Source organism: Equus asinus, chromosome 4, assembly GCF_041296235.1.
Source record: "Equus asinus isolate D_3611 breed Donkey chromosome 4, EquAss-T2T_v2, whole genome shotgun sequence".
NCBI classification, from domain to species: Eukaryota; Metazoa; Chordata; class Mammalia; order Perissodactyla; family Equidae; genus Equus; species Equus asinus.
Genome location: NC_091793.1, coordinates 93,294,132 through 93,315,434, shown reverse-complemented (window position 1 = coordinate 93,315,434; position 21,303 = coordinate 93,294,132). Strand labels below are relative to the sequence as shown.

The window sequence follows — 21,303 nt, the reverse complement described above, 5'->3', positions numbered from 1 at the left end:
GGTCTGAGACGTAAGAGGAGGGCTGGAAAATGGTTTAGGGACATCGAGAGGGCTTATGCTTTCCTGGAGAAGCTGAGCATGAGTAGGGGGTGTAGCTGGCCAACAGAATAAGGTTGAGGAGCAAAGCACTGGTCTGGTCAAGACAAATGGGACCAAAGCTGAGACTGTCTATAGTTTTCACATAAGCTGAATTTCCTGTAATAATTTGCAAAGTACCAAAATTTTGTTCCCCAAATCTAATAGGAATGCTGATATCTTGGACATATTTATTTTTCTACCAAGTTATTTTACTCAAGTCTTTTCATCCAACTGGATTGTTTTCTAACATCCTCCCTTCTTTGAGAGCTCTGTCTGATAGAACTTGCAATGAACCAAGTTTCTTTGGACAAACCTAATTCCCAATCCTGTTTCTTATGGATGGGTAATATTTGCCCAGGATCTTTGGTACAGCCTTGAGAACTGAGTTATTTAGCTTGTCAGGTTCCTCACAGAGTCCTGAGAAATTATCTGCTGCTCTGCATGACTATGTAAGTTACTCGAATTCATTATGCTCTGTAGTTATATGGGCCATAGTCATTGCATCACTACTCTCTTACAGGCACAATTGCTTTGGGAGGTTTCAGACATACTTTAAGTGTTTGAATAACCTATTTTATTTTTTCATTACCTTTTCCAAAAAAATTAGATTTGAAAAGCAGTTGCCTTGCTTCTAGTCAAATACCAATGTAAAGTGATTATTGATTTCTTCAGCTGTGTACACGGTGGTTCGATACTGTCTTGGGGCTAAGGCATTTCCTTTCAGGGGTGGCAGGATGCATTTATTACACTAAGTGAGGTTGCACAAAGCGAGGCACAAGAGGGGCTTGTTATGAGTTATAATTTTCAATCATTCATATCCGTGTTCAAATCAGTCTGGCGTAAGTGGGAAGTTGTGGTATATGATTAAATTTAAAACGAGGAGAAGGATTGCATATCAGTCTATGAGAAGCAGTTGGACATCAGCGGAATGCGGAGGCAAAGAGACAAATTTATTCTTCAGTGGCTTCTATAAAACTTGCTTAGCAGGTTTATATGTTTGCTTATAATATCAATTCTTTGGGTTTATTTACCTAAAAATTTGATTGACTGTTTCCTATGAACCCATGACTGTACAGTGTGCTGGAAGAGAGGAAGGATTTATAAGACGTGGTTCTTGCCTATGAAATGATGTTAGAACAATATAGGACAATTTTCATTGACTTGCCAAATATTTTTTGAGCACTATATGTTGGGCATTATGTGAAGAGGTAATGAAACATTCTTTTATAGGGAATGTCTATTAGGTTTTCCTTTGTATCAATTGTCTACATGCTCAGAGGGGTGCTAACCAAATGACAAGTAAGCGCTGTAATTTCTGGCATTCTAGTGACTGAAGTACAAAATAATGCTTTCTAATGACATAGATAAGGGCTTTCTGGGTCAGCAGCACAAAAGCAAACAAAAAACAACCTGATATCTACACTCTGGTTTTAAAATTAGCATTTTTGAGCAGATGAAATGACCCCAAACCAAAGGAAACTAACTATAATGTGATATGGTCTGATATGGGCTATATTTTGACAATATAACTTGGCCTCATAGGACTTTTAAAAGGTATGAGGAAAGGAGGATGAGTAGGATAAATAAAGAGGTTTCTGAAATCCATTAACCACAATTAAGCTCTTCTGTTAAAAAACAATTGTATCAAACCAGTCCCCCCAATCCGAGCCAACTTAGTATTTTTAGCCTTTAAAAATAGTCACTGACTTTGATGTTCAAATTGTGGCTAAGCTGGCCTTCTTTCACTAGGAAAGATAAAATTGAGTTCTTCTTTCATCTATTCATCCACACATGCTTTCCTAATCATTATTCAAAGAAATCGCTCCTGTAACTCTTGGCTCTTGGCTGACCCACCAGCCTTGCTAGTAACAAGCAGAGAACTGTGAGGCTGAGCAGCCCGTCCACCTCCGGTGGAGGGTTGTCAAGATGGCCTCTTTGCCCGCAGCACAGAGGTAATAGACAGAGGCTCGCACAGCTGAAGGTTTTAGTATTCATGAGTGAAGGGAAAAAGAAAATGCATGTCACTGTGGATTTGCTGATAAACTGAGGAACATGCACAGCCTCCTTGTTTAATCCACTCTGCCAACTGAGTTTTGAATGCTAGCTTGCTCTGAATAATAAAGAGCCTTATACAGAGAGCCGTGGCAGGCCCTTCATTAGAAGTAGGAAAACTCAAGGCTGGATCAACATGGCAGTACTATATTTAGCTAGGGGGAGAGAGCAAATCACTTTGTCTCTTTCCTTCCCTCTTTGGGCTTTATCCTCATTTAACTTTTTGTAGAGTTTTCTGATTTATTTATACAAAAATAAAATTTATCAGATTTTTCTCCATTGCAAAAAGTAGTATTTTTTAAAATAGATAAATAAATACAGAAGAGTAGAAGTGTTGTTCCACCACTGAAAGAAAAACGAATATGCACACATTTCACTTTTTGCCTAGGCAAAGTTTTAGTTTGTTTGACATAGATTGATCATAGTGCATTTTCACTCAACGCAAACATTTCTCTCTCTCTTTTTTTTTTTTGGCAAGAGTATTTCAATTTAAGTGTCTGTATTCCTTCGGGAGGAGTAATTTATTTAATGGTTCTACTATTAGTGTGTTATTCTTTCCATTTGTTTGTTATAGACAATCCCTAAACAACATCATTGTGTGTAATGTTGTTTCCCTTATTTAGAAGTATTTCTTTAAGAGAGACTTTTTAGGATTGGATAGACTTTTTAGAATTGATTTAGTAGAAATCAAAGTTTTTTTTCTTTTTTTTAACATTTCTAAGGTTCTTGATGACCTTTTCCAAAAATATTGTACCAGTTTGCATTCCCACCAGCAATGTGAGAGAGCGTTCATTAGAAGTTTGACATGGATGTAGGCTTCAATCTGCCGATGATTTTGGACAAGAAGCCCTCAGAGGATTCTGTAACTGCTCACCCTTTTTGCCTTCCTGACTCCCACTGCCAACTTTACCTGTTCTGCATTTTATGCTTAGTGGCCTTGGCCTTGGCCTTATTTTTCCAAACAGACGACTCTTTGACTCTGCTGCAGGCCCTCCACGTCACTTACACTTCGTACTTACTCTGGATTGGCTTCTTTACTCATGATATTTCTCCACTTTTTTCCTCCTAATTGTTTATTGTAAAAATTACAAAGTGGGTCAGCGGCAAATGGAATATAAGATGAGTCAATGGAAGGACCCCATCGATGTGTTTAGAAAGTATACAAAAGTTTGATGACTGTAGGGAATCTGGCTGTTATCTCAAATTTATATTTCACATGCAGGAAGCTTCAGCCTGCTTTGAACTGTGATATGAATACATTTTGTAGGCTGGTAGAAACCGCTTGGCTTGATAAAGAATTGTCAGTGGCAATGATCTTAAAGTCTAAATCTCCATAACTTGCAAGAGGAAGTAGACAAGTATTATATTTGTAAAATAGTTTGCTTGTTCCAAAGGCAGCTTTGGTCAGATTTTGTTGTTGGTGTACACAGAACAAAAAAGTTTAAACTACTTTTCAAAATCTTAGATGAAGCTTATTTAATAAATTGGATTCATCCAGTACCCAGAACAGCCCTATCTATGTTCTTATGAGTGTTAGCTATTGCTGCCTGCCAGGGTGAACCGAGAAACACCCAAGGAAGGAATGTGTATGCATTTGCGAGAAACCGAAAGCAGTCTTTTATCTTGATTTTCACTTTTGCCCTTTCAGTGGGGTTCTCTGGGAGAGTTGGGGAGAGTGAGAAATGATAAAAGATATAAGGAGGAGAAATATATTTTATCAGAATAATTGAGCATTGTAATATATGGATATTGAAAAGGGTTCTTTGCTGTTTTAAATCAAGAAATATACAGTATTGCCATTCTTACATGTCTTCTAATAAGATTTTCCAAGAACGATGGTTACCATGAGTTTGAACAAAAACTTGTACTTTTATAGATTTGCATAAAGAAAAATATGAGCCCCAAGTATTAACACTATTGAAACTAGATGGAAAAGCTTTCACATTTCTGAAAACATATCAGTTTAGAAGAGAAACAGACATTAAAATGCTATGTGAAAACTTCCTGTGTGGAATTTAATGAAAAAGCAGTGCATTTTCGATCAACATCATTTCCCCCGTGTAGAGCTCAGCATTAGATAATTCTGTGTGGTAACCTTTGTCAACTATGGGTCATTTATAAAAATTTCTTCTAGTTTTAACAATTGTTGTAGATACTAAGTTCATAGTCCAGATAAAACACAAATATTCTTTGCAGACTGGTGTATCTGGAGAAGTCCTATCGTTATTAAAAATGGGTGGCTTTAGGGGCCGGCTGGGTGGCTCTACTTTGTTGGCCCTGGGTTTGCTGGTCAGATCCTGGGCGAGGAACTATGCACCAATCAAACCATGCTGTGGCAGGCATCCCACATATAAAATAGAGGAAGATGGGCACAGATGTTAGCTCAGGGCCAGTCTTCCTCAGCAAAAAGAAGAGGACTGGCAGTGGATGTTGGCTCAGGGCTAATCTTCCTCAAACAAAAAAAAAAAAAACGAAAGAAAGAAAAAAGAGAAGCAAGGCTTTACAGTGGGAAAATGAGGAAATTTTCTAATTTCAATCAGCTGTTTTATTCACTGAAGCATTTTAGGGCTAGACAATTGCAGGTTTACTTATTATAGGCAGAGACTCTGTAATTATAGTTCTCTAAAGAAGCATATAATGTGTATTGTATTTGGGATATTACACAGAATTACACTTGCTTATTCAAATGAAAGTTTGAACACTACAAATTCAGCAGTCATTTCTACCGCTGATGAGAATATTGAAAATAAAAGTTTTTAACCACGGCAAAGCATTCTATTAGACAGACCTAGATTGTTTTCTCAAATGTTTTTGTATTTATGTTATGTTGCTAAATGAACACACACTGGAGTAATAGGTTGTTTGCAAAGCATATTGCAAATATAGGTACTATTCCAAAGTTAAATAAAATAACTGAGGGGCCAGCCCGGTGGCTAGTGGTTAAGTTCGCACGTTCCGCTTTTCGGCGGCCCGGGTTTCGACGGTTTGGATCCCTGGTGCAGACATGGCACCGCTTGGCACACCATGCTGTGGTCGGAGTCCCATATATAAAGTAGAGGAAGATGGGCACAGATGTTAGCTCAGGGCCAGCCTTCCTCAGCAAAAAGAGGAGGATTGGCAGTAGTTAGCTCAGGGCTAATCTTCCTAAAAAATAAAAAAGATAACTGAGATGGTTAAATGAGTATGATATAAAATATGTATTTGAAATGTAAGCATGTTATACTCCTCCTAAATCTAAAGGTATGCCTCAGTTAGAATAGAGTGAACTTAATTTTCTACATAGAGGAGAGGAATACTAGCATAAATAATGTTTAAATGCACATCATCTAAAAATATTTTTACTTGACTTTGGAAAGTATTATATGATTTTTATTTGGTTGCAAATATATCCTTATAATTGTCTTCTTTCAAAGTCAACAATAAATTTAGACAATTCAGAGAGCACTCACCAACTGATGGGAGGTTTTATTTATTTATTTATGCCAGTTTTATTGAGATATAAGTGACATGCATCACTGTATAAGTTTAAGGAATACAGCGTAAAGATTTGACTTTTATCTTGAAATGATTATAGATCGTTTCCATCTTATGATGTTTTGACTTATGATTTTTTGACTTTACGATGGTGTGAAAGCAATACACGTTTAGTAGAAACCATCCTTCAAATTTCCAGTTTGGATCTTTTCCCGGGCTAGTGACATGTGGTGTAATACTCTCTCGTGCTGCTGGGCGGCAGCAGTGAGCTGCAGCTCCCAGTCAGCCACGCGATCACAACCGATACACTCACAACCTCTTCTGTACCCATAACCACCACTCTGTTTTTCACTTTCAGTACAGTATTCAATATATTGCATGAGATAATCAACACTTTCTTATAAAATAGGCTTTGCGTTTGATGATCTCGCCCAACTGTAGGCTAATGTAAGTGTTCTGAGCATGTTTAAGGTAGGCTAGGCTGAGCTCTGATGTCTGGTAGGTTAGGTGTATTAAATGCATTTTCGACTTATTAGGACATAACCCCATCATAAGTTGGGGAAGATCTGTACTGCAACAAGTTTAGTTAATATCATATAGATGCAAAAAAAAGAAAAAACAATATTTTTTTCCATAGGATGAGAACTCTTAGGATTTACTCTCTTATCAACTTTCACATACATTAGACATCAGTGTTAACTACAGTCATTATGTTGTGCATTACATCTCTAGTATTTATTAATCTTATAACTGGAAGTTAGTACCTTTTGACCACCTTCCTCCAAAACCCCGCTGCCTGATGGGAGGAGATTTTCGTGTTTTCCTAAATGAAGTTGGTTCCAGTAAGTTGCTTTTTCAAAAAACATTGGGCACATTTTTTTCCGAGTGCCTATGTTTATTTGTACCTCATGTAAAGAGAAGAGCTTCTACAGCAGACAAACTTGGGCTTAAATGGTAGCCCCACCACTTACTAGCTGTGTAAATCTGAACAAGTTTTTAAAGACTTGAAAAAAAATCTCAGCTTCTTCATCTGAAAATGGTGATAATAATGCTGGCATTTCTGGGTTGTTGTGAGAATTGAATAAAATAATGTGTTTAGCACAAGTGTGTGGTATAGAGAAACTGCTCAGAAATTGCAGGTTACTGTGAAGAGAGACTTGACAAATGTCAGTTACTTTCCTTCCCTCCTTTCCTCTCTTTAACTCTCCTTATCTAAATTCTATGGATTCTTTAAGACCCATTTTAAATCCAGTCTCCTTATGGATGGTTCCTTGGTCAATTTTTAAAATCTTCTTTTCTTAATTTAAATATTTAAAAATCAAATTGAAATATACAGTAACAAATAGTACAGAAGGTTTATGACAAATCTCAAGAGTCTTCTGCCTACCCGGGCTTCTTCCAGCTCTCAGCCCCACCTCTACAGGATGTGGCACTCATGCTCAAAATTCAAGTGGCAAGATTGATGAAAGGCAGCAGGACAAAGGATGAGACAGAAAACAGGGCAAAGGACAACAGTCCACTCTCCCTTAAAGGAGTATCTTGGAAGCTGCCATATTTTACCTCCATTTACATCTCGTTGACCAGAATTTAGTCACCTGGCTACACTAGCTGCAAGGACGATGGGAATTATCTTTATTACGGGAGATGTATGCCTTGCTAAAAATTCAATTATGATAGAAGAAGGAAGCATGCATAGTAAAGGCAAAATTGGCAGTCCTTGAAAGAGCCTGGACATCTTAGAATCCATTCTTTCCCAGACATCCATCTCTTTTCCCTCCTGAATGTCCTCTAGTACTTTTGCAAGTATCCTGCTCTCCTCTACAACGGCTACATATGGAGATTTCCAAATTTATCTATATTGTTCAATGCGATAGGTCCTTTAGTTTCATCAGAATGAACTTCCTAAAAGAAAAGAAAACTTAATTTTGCTTAAGTAAGCTGCCTTTCATGGAAAACTTTGGTGTATTATTGTGCTGGATTGTATTTTTACCAATGTCTGCTTCTGTCCTCACTAGGGAAGAATTATACTCCTCCACGCCATTGACTGGCCATGTGACTTACTTCCTCCAATCAAATTTGAGATTGTGTTTCACTTTGGCAGTGGCTTTAGGAAGCAGTTTTTGCTTCAACCACTCTCTTTTTTCTCTGCAACGTCATTCCAGAAGGTGCTGCTCTGTCACCTGGTGCCTGGGTGCCAGAGTGAAGATGACATAGAGCTGAACCTCCTGCAAATGCCCATGGACACAGAGTGTGAGCAAGGAATAAACCTTTGTAGTTCTGAGACTCTCAGATCTTGGGGGCATTTATCGCCACAGCATGATCTTGTCTATTCCAATGGATACAATTTTTATGCTGAAAACATTTCCACCTAGTTTTCTTTTTACCTAAGTCACCTCTACTCCCACCCATGAAGGAGAAAGGAGATAAGGCAAGAAAGGAATGGAAAGAGAAGAAAACCCATCCTGCCACATTAGGACTATAATGTCCCCAGCTGCCTGTTTTACATTCTAATTTCCAAAATATACTTGACATTTTATTTTAGTATTTCTAATCATATATAAGCAAAATGTTAAGTGAGGTGATTATGGCAGGAGAAAAGTGTCCGCTAAATGAATCTATTTATATCTGACTTATTATTGAAAATACCTATCTGTCTAGGACCAGTGGTAGAATAACATCTATAGTAAGAGAAAAATTTAACTCATTTCTTAATTGTGTTTTTGTTGATGTGTTTAACTCTCCAAATAATGGTTTATTTGATTGAGATGCTTTGTCTTTAATATAGCCATTAGTATATAAGACCATGTGGTCATTAGTAAGTGAAAGCGTTGTTTTCATTTCACAGATGAACGAGAACTTTTTTTAAGTATGCTTTTTGGTGAGGAGGATTGGCCCTGAGCTAACATCTGCTGCCAATCTTCCTCTTTTGTTTTTTCTCCCCAAAGCCCCAGTACATAGATGCATATCCTAGTTGTAGGTCATTCCACTTCTTCTATGTGGGATGACACCACAGCATGGCTTGATGAGCGGTGCGTATGTCTGTGCCCAGGATCCGAACCAGTGAACCCTGGTCCTCCAAAGCAGAGTGTGCAAACTTAACCACTCGCCATGGGGTCGGCCCTGGGAACTTTCTAAGGTTGTGCCTTTTATACCAGGAAGCTGAGTTTACCAGAACTTTTGTATCCAGCTTTGAGGTTCTGGCTGTGGGAATCTTGACCGTCACTGCCACTACTCTGTCGCTACTTAAAGGTTTCTTAGCATTTTAAGCAGCGAACTCTTGGCATGGAATTATGATGAGGCTTCTTGTTAAATAGCCCTTTTCAAATCTTACCATACAAATATTTCTCACACATTCACACCACTTATGAGTGGTCACCTTCTTTTTCTCACCCCTCATCTCTCTCTGCCTATGGGTCAATAATAAAGTTTTAGGTAAGACAGAATCATTTCTCTCCAAAGAAGATTTAGAAGCCTCATGTAAAGAAGTTGGTTTTGTGAATAGATATGCTGATGGAACCAGCTGGGTAATAGTTTGATAGAATACACCTTTGTTTCTTTACCACTCCAACATCTAGAACAGTACTTGGTACACAGCAGGCACTCAGTGAGTCTTTGCCGAAGAAAAGAATGGTAGGTCCTCTAAAGCTCAGAACCAAGACTTCCAGGTGACACTTAGCTTTTGGATATTCTTAGTAAAGAGATGTATGTGCTTTCTCATTTATGTTTCCATCAATACGTGCTCTTAACATTACAAGATACATCTGGGAAATAATGAGGTGTACTGACATCAGTACATCCAAAAGAGTTTTGACCTTCAGATTCCTCACCCTAGGAAGTTCAGTGACATTGCCGGTGCTCACAGCGCTTGATGAACCCCACTTCTCCCTCAGCAGGTAATCCCTCTGTAGGGTTGCTGTGTTTATGTTACAAGTGTTACAAGGTACTTGCTGCTGTGACCGGATGACATAGAGTCTGGAACCTGCAGTGCCCCTTCTGTTCATCTGACTTCTGCCCTAAGGCAGCGAGAGTTGGTAGACACAGTAATTGTTAAGGAGTCTAATTTCTCCAAGGGTCTAGTTGACTGTCTAGTGGTAAAATATGCAAACGAATGTACCAGCTCTCTCAAGCTCCTCAGTTACCAACTGTCTCTAAGAGGTGACTTGTTTTTCTGTTTGGGAGTGGCATAGGCACCTTGGAACCAAACGGGCGCTGGGAGAAACTGGTTCATTTGAAGAGAAACTTCTGTGGTAGTTAAAGAAAAAGACTGAGATTGTGTATCAGCTTTCAGTGGATACACGAATTAGAACAATCATGACGTAGAGGTAAAAAGCGTGGGCTCTGGTGTCAGGCTGTCTGAATTCAAAGCCCAATTTTCCAGTAATGTGGCTTCGAGCAGGCAACATTTTCTCTATATCTCAGTTTCTTAATCTGTAAAATGGGAACGGTGATAGTGTCTACTTCATAGGTTTTTGATTTTTTTAAATTAATAGACCTTATAGGAATAAACGTGAGAGGGACTTTTGGGGTGCTGGACATTTTCTCTTTCTTGGTCTATGAGCTAGTTCAGCAGGCTGATCAGCTTGTGAAAATTCTGTAAAATGTATGCTATGTGCACTTTTCTCACTACATATATTTCAATAAAAATTGGAAATAAAATCCTCACTCCTAGGGCCAGGGCTAGGGCTGTAAGATCTCTCTGTGTGTCTCTCTCGATAGAATTTCTTGCTCTTTGGCAGGTAAACAAAAGCAAACCTCAGGTTATTTTTAATTGGTAAGTTTTATAGAAATATCTGTATTTACATAGAATATATTTAAATTTTATAGTTATATTTTGGCCTACTTGTCCAAGAAGGGTTGACTGCTCTTTGAACTAAATGAAACTTCTTTGGGTCAAATTCAGCTGTAAAGTAGATTGGTACGGGTGTGCTGTAGGCTAGAACTTAAACATTAGCCTCGGGGGCAGCTATGCCTATAGCGGATGAATATTAAAGATATTGAAGTACTTTGTGAAAGAATATGTTGCTCCAGTGGTCTGGACCAAAATTTCTGCCATTGGGCAGTGGAAATTTGGCCTAGGCTTCTGGGGTGATTGTGTTCATGTACTTGCGTTGGGGCCAGCTCAAGACCGAAACTTGGTGCTTCTGGGCCGGCCCCTCTGCTCCCCTATAGTACATTTAGGACCTGATTTAAGGTGGAACGGACCTCTAAAAAGGCCATCAAAGCCTTCGTTTTCCTGAAGAGGGGAAAAAGAACGGAGGCAGAATTAATACGACAGAGAGAATCCACTAGATCTGAAAACGTTTAAGATACTTTTTTATACAAAGTTGGTCAATCTTTCTAATTTTAGTAAATGAAGCTGAGATGGAGTTCAGAGCACTCGTAGTTTTAGAAAATGTTCTTATTTCTTAGGATAAGTATATATTAAATGAAATTAATACCACTAGCCTTTTCAGTTAAAAACAATTTAATGAGAACAAAAATTAAGGTCTGTAAACAAAACAAGCTGATCGATTCACTCTTCACTCAGCTTTTGGTCATATTACAATGACTGAGCGTTAAAATCACATAGGTTAATATGCACTCCTCAAAATGCTTTTAATTAAATGCAGATGCACATTTTGCACTGTTATGCTTCTCCCTTCAAGTCCATTGCTTATGCCAAACAAAACAAAGCACCCCTAAAAATTTAAACCTTATACCAGGTAGTCTATATTCTTTAAGTTTCTCCTACTCCGTGATGACTCAAGTTAATTAGGAAAGAACAATATATTTGGAGAAGGTCCCTTATCCTCAGTAGTATTATAATTACTTAGGACTGCTAATTATTAATGACCTCTATTACAAATGTACTTTTCAAAATGGTATCTACTTTTTAACTGTTTGTTGTAACAGCCCACGACGTTGTGGCTCTCCTGGGAGGTGGGGTAGGTTTGGGATATGCAATAGGTTAGAACCATATGCGCTAAGACACTTCTGACTGGCACAAATTCACCCAGAAATGTAGTGGTAATGTCTCTGGGTTCCTATAAAAGGGGGTAGTTGTACCAACCTACTTTATGAGACTGTTGGGAGAGATAAATTGTTAAGATGAAGTATAATGACAACAATATGTATGAATCAATGCCCTGAGGCATAGGAGTTTAAATGCATCCGCAAATCAGGTGCATAACTGGTTACCTAGCAATGTAACCACAGAAAGCAAATGTCCACTTGAATTAACGATAATGAGAATAGCACATGCAGGAGACAAATATACCAATCAGGTAGGTGGGGTTTACTTTCCTGTATTTGAAAAGGTTCGCAGGAAATGTTAAATATGTAATTGAATATATTATGGCAGAAATGAGGTATATAATGCTATTATAATCGATTACAAAATATCCATAGGTAGAAATATGTAAAGCCATTCACATGTGGCTTTTTATTCTGCCTCAGAAAGCTTTATGATAATTTATTAAGAGAAAAACCTCTGGTCATTACTTATTAATAATGCATTTGTAATGTTTTCCTTAAGTATTCTTCTGCTTTATGTCTGTTAAAGTGAATGAAACCGTTGAGAATGCGTCTGAGAAAAACTTGCATGAGGCCAATCTTGAGGGAGCAGTTAACAATGATTCTAGGTCTACAGCCTAAAAGGCATTGGCCCGGTTATGAGAAAAGCCCTGGAGTGTGGAATTCAGAAATTATATAAATGTTTTCTTCCCAATAGATCTTCTTTTAAATAAACAAAACCATTGGAAAAGAGCTGAGTAGTTCAAATATTCCTTCCTTAAGCCTCATGTTTGGAAAATGAATACAACATTCCTATTCTCGTCATGGGAAAAGAATAATGTTTCAATCCACTTGATGGTTGGCAAATTATTTTTACTTAGAAATAGGACATCTGCAAACCCCGAGAAGAGGTTTTCTCAAAAGTTGAGGATATGACGTTGCTGCCTCTGATGCCCAACAATATTATTACTTTGTGCCATGTGAAACCATTTCTGGAGCAAGTCAGTTCAATCCATCACAGAGGGCGCTAGCTAGTCAGGTCAGAATGGTCTTTTGGAGACCTGGATGATAACCTTTTCTGTTTCCCTTGTGCCTGCAGACAGAAGTAAGAAGGGTGGTCAAGAAATTGTGTGTGGACCAGCAAAGTCTAGCAAAAACATAGAAAACAGTATCATTTTGTAGTTTTTAGTGTACTGATCTTACAAATCTCTTTTCAAAATTTCCTTAATTTTTTGTGCTACTGTAAAATATATTTTTAAAATTTTAATTTCTGCTTGTTTCCTCATAAGATATAGAAATGCAACGTATTTTTATACACTGATCTTTCAACCTTGCTAAACTCACTTGTTAGTTCTAGTATCTTTTTTGGTAAGTTTTACAGAATTTTCTTCATAATCATGGCATCTGCAAAGAAATATGACTTCCTTTCCAATCTGGATGTCATTTATTTATGTATGCCATTTATTACGTGTGTGTGTGTATGTATTTTTGCCTAAAGCACTCACTAGAACCTTCATTATAATGGTGAACAGAAGTGTCGATAATGGATATTCTTGTTCCTAAATCTTTAATTTTAGCTGTAGATTTTCCATACACACCTTTTATTAGGTTGAGGAAATGCCCTTCTATTCCCAATTGGCTGAGAGGTTTTATCAGGAATGGATGTTGGATTTTGTAAAATGCTTTTTATGCGCCTACTGAAATGATCACATGGTTTTCCTTTTTTAGTTGGTTGATTTGGCTAATTATATTGATTAATTTTTTTTTCCTGCTTTATCTCCCCAACCCCCTCCCCCCCCCATATGTAGTTGTATATCTTAGTTGTGGGTCCTTCTAGTTGTGGCATGTGAGACGCCGCCTCAACATGACCTGGCGAGCAGTGCCACGTCCGCGCCCAGGATCAGAACCTGGGCCACTGCAGCAGAGTGTGGGAACCCAACCACTTGGCCACGGGGCTGGCCCCGTATATTGATCAATTTTTGAACATTAAACCAATTTTGCATTCCTGCAATAAATCTCACTTGGTAATGATAGGTTATTCTTTTAATATATTTCTTAAGAGTTTATACATAATACAAGAGTTTATGAGGGATATTGGACTGTAGCTTTCTTGTATTGTCATATCTTTTTCTGCTTTTGGTATCAGAGTAAAGCTGACCTCATAGAATTACCCAGGAATTATTCCTTCTTTAATTTTCTGAAAGTTTTTGTATAGAATTGGTATTGTTTCTTCCTTAAATGTTTGGTAGTTAAGCTATCTGGACCAGGAGATTTTTTTGTGAAAAGGTTTTTAACTATGAATTCAATTTCTTAAATAGATAAAGGACTATTTACCTTTTTCTACTTAAGCAAGGTTTGGTAGTTTGAGATTTTCAAGGACTTTGTCCATTTCATCTGTTTGTCAAAATTATTGGCCTAAAGTTACTCATAATGTTCCCTTATTTTTCCTTTAATATGTGTAGAATTTGGAGTAACATCCCCTCTCACCCTTGTTATTAGTAACTTATCTTTCTGATCAGTTTGGCTAGAGGTTATCAATTTTATTGATTTTCTCATGTAATAAGCTTTTAGTTTCATAAATTTTTCTCTATTTTTGTGTTTTGATTTCATTGGTTTTTGTCTTTACTTTTAGTATTTCCTTTTTTTCTACTTACTTTGCTTGTAATTTCTTTTCTAGGTTCCAAGGTAGATGTGGAGGTAATTGATTTGAGAATACTTTTCTTTCTTTATATAGCCATTTTGAACTATAGATATCACTCCAAATGTTGCTTTAGTCTAATCTCACAAATGTTAATACGTTTTCATTTTTGTTTAGCTCTAAATAGTTTCTAAATTCCATTTTGATTTTTTCTTTGACCCATGGTTTATGTAGCAGTTTGTCATTAAGTTTCCAAATATGTGGAGATTTTCCAGATATATTCTGTTATTGATTTCCAATTGAATTCCACTGTAGTCAGAGAACATAATTTTTAAGATTTGAAGCCTTTTAAAGTTATTGATACTTGTTTTATGGCCCAGAAAGTAGTCTATCTTGATATATGTTCTGCACGCCCTAAAAAAGGATGTGAGGGAATGGTAAAATCTCCAACAAAAATTATGGATTTATCTATTTTTTTCTTGCAGTTTCATCAGTTTTTGCCTCATGTATTTTGAAGATCTATGATTTGGTACTTAAATATTTAGGATTCTTATTCTTTATGATGAATTGAACTTTTTATCATTATGAAATAACCCTATTCCTTCTGGTAATATTCTTTGGTCTGGAATTTACTTTGCCTTATATTAATATAGCCACATCAGCTTTCTTTTGATTGGTGTTAGTATGGTCTGTCTACATTCAGAATTTTACTTTTAATCTATTAGAGTCTATATTTAAAGAGCATTTCTTGTAGACAGCATATAGTTGGGTCTTGTTTATTTTTTTAATCCAATCTGGTAATCGCTGCCTTTTAATTGTAGTATTCAGACAATTCATATCTAAAATAGTTGTTGAATAGTTGCTTTTAAATCCGTCATCTTATTATTTGTTTTCTATTTGTCCCTCTATAGTTTCTTCTCTTTTTTTGCCTTCATTTTGATTATTTTTTTATGATTCTATTTTTTCTCTCATCTGCTTATTAGGTATAGTGTGTGTGTGTTCAGTTGCATTGGGGTTTAGGGTTTAATATATCAAAGTCTGACTTCAAGCAATATTATGCCACTTCATGCGCAGTAAAAGATCCTTCAGTAGAATGCTTTCACTGTCTTCCTCCCAGCCTCTGTGCTATTTGTGTTATTTTACCTGTTCATCGATATAGACCCCACAGTACATGGTTATTATTTTTTTAGGCCATAATTATCTTTTAAAGAAATTAGAAAATTGTGTCTTATATTTACCCATATATTTATCATTTCTGCTATTCTTCATTCCCTTGTTTAGTTCAAGACTCCTATCTGGTGTCATTTCCCTTTTGCAGGGTAGGTCTGCTGGTGATGAATATCTTTCATCCATTTTTATGTCTGAAAAAGTCTTTATTTTGACATCTTTTTTTGTATTTATTAATTTTTTATTGTGGTAACATTGATTTATAACATTATAGAAATTTCAGGTGTACATCATTATGTTTTGATTCCTGTGTAGGTTACATCACGTTCACCACCCAAAGACTAATTATAATCCACCACCACACACGTGTGCCTAATCACTCCTTTGCCCTCCTCCCTCCCCTTTCCCTCTGGTAACCACCAACCCAATCTCTGTCTCTATGTGATTGTTGTTGTTTTTATTTTCTACTTATGAGTGAGATCATATGGTATTTGACTTTCTCTCTCTGATTTATTTCGCTTAGCATAATACCCTCAAGGTCCATCCATGTTGTCACAAATGGCATCATTTTGAAATATATTTGCACTGGGTATAGAATTCCAGGTTATGGTTAATTTCTTTCATTACTTTAAAGATATCGCTTCACTGTCTTTGGTTTCGTACTGTATGTTGGTGGGAAATTTGTCATTCTTATATTTATTCCTCTGTATGCAATATGTCTTTTTCTCTGGCTAATTTTAAGATTTTGCCTTTATCACCAATTTCAAGCAATTTAATTATAATGTACTGTGTTATGCTTTTCATCATTTTTCAAATGTGTAGTGTTCATTGAGCTTATTGTATCTGTGGGTTTATAATTTTCATCAAATTTTTAAAAATTTTGACCATTATTTGCTCAAATATTTTTTTCCATCTCCCCCCTCTTTCCATTTTTCTGAAACAGGAAGCCTCATATAGTCATTTTGCACTGGGATCTTCAAACTACCTTCGTGGTCCTGCCAAGAGGAAAAATTGTCTCTAGAGATACTCGGCTGAGTTACAGAGGTTCTCCAATGGTAAAAGACAACCACTAAATTACAAAAGATTCTTGTTCTGTTCATTTTTCTCAGTTCCTTGGGCTCCCAAGTCTAATCATGGATACACATAATCAATGTATCTGCTGCACCAAAGGCTTAAAATATCCAACATAAAGATATTTTCACTCTGGAGTAAAATGGTGGGAAAATACAAATGCCTTAAAGAGCCAAACAGGTAACATAACTGTATGATGCTGAGTGTGAGACAACATGGAGAGGGAGGTACTCTGGCAGCCTAGAGAGGCTTGTTATGACCAAAGTCTTTTTATACTTAAAACCCAACAACAAAACCAGGCCAAATAAAAGAGCTTCTGCAAGCCCTACTCAGCCTGTTTATTGCCAGTTGCAGTTCCTGTAAGAGCTAACAGCGCAGAGCTGACTCTCAGGTAGAGAAAGATACAAAATTGTCCCTGGATTGATTCCACAAGCTATCATTTTCTTAAGAATATCTACCAATCTATTAGGAACTATCGTTCAATAAATAGCTAGTACAATGTCTGGCCTATGGCAGATGCTCAATTGTTGGTATATCTGTTATCCTTATTATTGTTGTTGTTGTTCTTGTTTACCGCAGATTTAGTAGTGATGGTGGTAGAAGTCACAGCAGTTGGAAACTACAAGTTTCAAAATGTGAGGGGGAGGAAGAAAAGCAAGTACGGGGGCCTGTAAGTCCAAGAGGCCTGTAAGCTGATCCTGGGGAGAAGGGAGAAGGTCCCGGAATTGCTGGGTGAGTGGCCCTGGAGCATCAGGTGATGAAATTTGTGTCCTGACTGGCCTATCACTCAACCTTCACTGAGACGGGATTGTCTATCTACTTTGGAGCTTCTGGAAATGATAAAAAGGAATTTTAAAACAGACATTGCTGTAACATATTTTATTTTTCTTTAGTTCATGATTTCTTCCAATTTTTATCCATGTACATATTTATTGCATAATTTCAATTGCAGTTTAAATATTACATTGCTTTCTGAAAATATTTTTCACAAAAATTTTATGAGATGATAGAGATAGAGTCCAATAGCAACGTGGAAATGTTTAATGGATGCATTATAGCCTACCAAAGTTAGCATTTAACTTTTCACCAATTTTTAGACACATTGTTCCCAAATTGTTTGAATATGATGCTATAAAGAGCATTTTGTGCATTCAATAAATATAAATTTAATTTCCTTAGAATAATAACTAATGATAAGTGCTATCATGCATTGAGTTTTTCCTATGAAGTAGGCGCAGTTCTGCAGAGTGAGATTTCAGGGCAAAAGCTGTAAACATTATTACTGTTTTTAATATGTGTTACTAAATTGCTAGAGGCAGCATAAATTGATACTACAATTTGGAAATAATGAGCGAGTTTACCACTTTCTCCACTACTCTGCCAGCTTTGGGAATTGTTATTGTGTCAAGGTAAAATATTTTATAAGTTTAATGGTTGATATCAGAATTCCTCTCAAGGAAGGAACAGACTTTGTTTAGGAAAGTGCCTGATCAGCCACTTTAAGGTAAAGAAGGAAATTCTGAATTCATGGATTGACAGAAGCAAGATGACAAACTACCCTGAACCTGAAATAAACAGAAATTTGGCGGTGAGGAGCACGAGGAAAGAAAAGAGGGGTGAGGGGAGAGTTGAATATAACATGGCAGGAGATTAAGATCCTAGTTGTGTAAATGGCTAAGTGACTTTTGCAGCAGGAATGTCTAAACATGCATTTTTGGTTTGTTTGTGCTGTGGCCATACAGATTCCTTGACATCCCAAATTTATAGTCAAGTCTTTTCCATATATAGATACCCATGGGAATGATTGGTTTGTGGGAAATTAAGGAAAACACTTCCACATTTAGATCAATGAAGTATGAAATTAAACAGGATTCATGAACAGGGTGGTGAGGTATTCCCTATAATAGAACTAATTCAAAACTTTTAGGAGCTTAAACTAGAGGTGACAACCAAGAGAATATAAATTCCTAAGAAATTCTCTGATGATCTTGAGAGGGGTTTGTATCTCCACAGGGCATAAAATAAGAGTTTGACTGCTTGTATTTAGATCTCAAAAGGCGTCTAGACTCTAGTAGACATCTGGTTTGTGCCCACCTGTTCTTTTCACAATGGCTTCAAGTGGCCCTTCTTCCATCTCAGACTTCTGCTTCAGTAATACACCTTTGTAATAGTTACTGGCCATCAGTGGATTGTCAGATACAATGTCTGAAAAAAGGCTTTTGTTCATTTCTATCATATTAAAAGAATCTCCATCAGGACAATTTCTGAGCTGTCATCATTGCAGTTAATCGTTAAGCAAATAGTCAGGCTAGAACTATGTAAAGAATACTAAGGGCCTTGAAGTTACCTGTTGGAGGAGATGATCAGCAAGATTAGTTGATTATTTTTATTTGAAATATCATATCATATTTAGCAAAAGGAACAAGTCTTACTGTTGCAGCATTGCTCCATAGCTTACCTTAAATGTTTTAAGTTTTAAAATTTTTAACATCACCTCTTAAGTAGGCAGTTTTTTAATCCCTGTTTTATTAGAGATGTTTGTGATTGTGTCCACCAGCATGAAGACTCTTGGAAGGCAGAAACTATGTCCCAGTCGTCTTTTCTCCTCTATTGCCTTTAGCATAGTTTAAAGCATGTAGTTCACATTTAATAAGCATTTGTTAATTAAATAAATGTGGCCCCCCACCTGCACTCCCAAGAAAACACACATCATTTTCACTTCTTATTTTAATCTCTGAGAACTCAGCTCATTTCCTATTTTTTAAAACTTTATTTTCCTTGTATATTTGTTTTTTCTTTAATTGTCAGTATCATGTAATTTATGTATTATGTTAGCAATGATGCATAATACTGCTTGAACCATGAATTATTCTCTGAGTATGTTCTCCTTCTAAACAATATAGTTATTTTCTCCAATATCTTATAGTAACTAGTACAAAAACATATATATATTGTGGGTACTTAATAAATGCTTCTTGGCTGATTTGCTCATTATTGACAGAAATTTGTTAGCACAAATTATGAATCAGTCAAGTCACATAATTGACAAAGTGTCCTTTTATTGTTTATTAACAAACAAAAGCATTAACATTTGAGGGGCAGTCTCCCCGGGCAATTTGGAAGAGCAGATGGAGTAATTTAACTCCTTTAGATTGTTGGATTGCTGACAGGTACCACGTCGAGTTAGAGCAGTCACCTCCATCTGGCACGCACACGGGTGGTTACTGAGATATTTAGCACAGTAAGATGATGTTAAAACAGATGCTACCACAAAGGTACGGGATTCACAATGGCAAAAATAGACTTGCCTACTCATGGACCTTACTTAAAGGGCAAATTTTGAGCTGCAATTAATGAAAATAATGAGACTATTTTTAGGTAATGACTAGTTTTAAACCATTAGTCAGAGATAGAAAGTTCTGTATTTAGTAGCAGCAAAATGAGTATACTTTTCTCTATTCATTTGGTGCCCTGAGCGCGATGGGTCATTTCATGAGAGAATCAGAGGGCACTGCTAAGTCAGTGACAGAGAAAATGCTCTCACTTTCCCTAAATTAAATCCTTAGGCTTTACAGTCTGTGGTTCTTTCCTGTAAACCTGGCAGAAAGTTCCAGTAGTATGTATTACCACCTTTACATTTTGAAATGTGAGCTGTCTCCATTTTATTTGCTGGAGCCTCTTTAACTATTTCAATTAGGTAAAAAAGGGAAATGATGTTTTAGAAAGATGAGAAATGTTACTGATCTCTTTCCTCATACAGAGCAATTTGTATCCCTGAATGTATTCAGGGAAAGTCATTTAGGGAGATCCCCCATTGTTCTGAATTGCACAAATGTGCATGTTGAAAGGCCACGTTTTCTGATGTGGCATTAAGAAGAATGACATCTATAAATCTCTACTGCTGGAGCTGTGGAACAGATGATTTAGGAAAGTGGAGGTTCCTATGCACCAAAAGACCTTTGTTGTATATTCGAAACTTTTTCTTAAAAAAATGGGCCTATTGAGGCCGTCTAAAAATGCAGGTGTGTCCTGTTTGAGGCATTGGAATGAAAGATATTCAGCTGAATAAAGGGTCACAGACACAGAATAATGATGCTCCCCCTCACCCAATTTCTAGACAAGTTGGGAAGATAGCAATTAAAATAAACCAATGAAGGTTTTACTCTAGGGTGTTTTTTTAGTGGGCACTTTCCCAGCAAGAATTCTTGGTAAAGAGCAAGAATAGAATCTGTATGTTTTCAGATAAGTTAATGTGCTTGGTCAGAATTTACCAGTTGGGTTCTGAAAAGGGTATTCTCTTCAGAGGGATGCCAAAATACATATTTGGAAGGAATATATACAGAAAACAGTAGTTTCTCTGTTGGAGTAGAATGTTCTTTGTTTTCTTTGAGTGGTTGTATGAATAGGACAATGGGAAAGAATGTACGTAAACTAGGAGACTGGTGGGCAATCTGAAATTCTGGTCTGGGTGTGCTTTGTTATCTTGGGCTAGATGCTTAACCCCTCTGGATATGATTTTCTCATTAGGTACGAGTGAGTCAAAGTGGTAAGTAGTAGTAAGGTTATTTCTACAGTTTAAATATGTCATTCGTTCAAACCTTCCTTTGGAGTGGTCTGGGCCGTTGCTCGTCTTGCCTGCATTGGGTCTTTGTAGCTTTTCATTGATCTTAATCTTAGGGTAAGGTAATACTAAGAGATGCCCTAAGGGGTCTCCTGTATTCCAGAGAGATTCTTCCTTACCTCCATTGTGGAGTAGTAGGCCAATTTCCATTTGGTAGTCAGGATCAGTCACCCCAGCCAACACAGTAACTCCCTTTCGTGCCTGTTGATTC

General features: G+C 36.9%; 1 long non-coding RNA gene across 3 annotated transcripts in view; it reads left to right on the top strand.

The window, feature by feature from the left end:
* Positions 1–21,303, top strand: part of LOC123285263 (uncharacterized) — a 71,359-nt gene that overhangs the window by 43,430 nt on the left and 6,626 nt on the right. For all 3 annotated transcript variants that reach the window (XR_006526919.2, XR_011502816.1, XR_011502815.1), the window contains 2 exons: positions 16,344–16,455; positions 17,051–17,203. This is a non-coding gene — a long non-coding RNA (uncharacterized lncRNA). The remainder of the gene's footprint in view (positions 1–16,343; positions 16,456–17,050; positions 17,204–21,303) is intronic.